This window comes from Penaeus monodon, chromosome 29, assembly GCF_015228065.2.
Source record: "Penaeus monodon isolate SGIC_2016 chromosome 29, NSTDA_Pmon_1, whole genome shotgun sequence".
NCBI classification, from domain to species: Eukaryota; Metazoa; Arthropoda; class Malacostraca; order Decapoda; family Penaeidae; genus Penaeus; species Penaeus monodon.
The window spans coordinates 8,852,376-8,852,682 of record NC_051414.1 but is presented as its reverse complement, the minus strand read 5'-3'; the positions used below and the strand labels follow the sequence as shown (position 1 = coordinate 8,852,682).

Genomic DNA, 307 nt, shown 5'->3' with positions numbered 1-307 from the left:
AACCAAAACTAAAAGGCCCCCCCCCCGAGCCCCAAGCGAAATCATGCGTGTTAGTGCGCAGGCTCACCCCACGAGGTCGTCATACTCTAGCTCCTGCAGGATCGCGGTGTCGTCCTCGGGCGCGGTCTCCGCGAACACCGCATCCTGGATCATGTTCTCCTCGACGGCGCTGCCCATCGGGGTCCCTCCTTCGGCAGGATCCTCGGTGTCCTCGAAGCGGTAGTACTCCTGCTCCTCCAGCGCCGACAGGAGCTCGTCGTCCCCGAAGAGAGACAGGAACCCCGACCCCGCCTCGTAGTCTTCGCCT

General features: G+C 63.8%; 1 protein-coding gene across 1 annotated transcript in view; it reads right to left on the bottom strand.

The window, feature by feature from the left end:
• LOC119591720 (agrin-like) overlaps positions 1–307 on the bottom strand; it is a 23,384-nt gene that overhangs the window by 2,803 nt on the left and 20,274 nt on the right. The window lies entirely within an intron of this gene.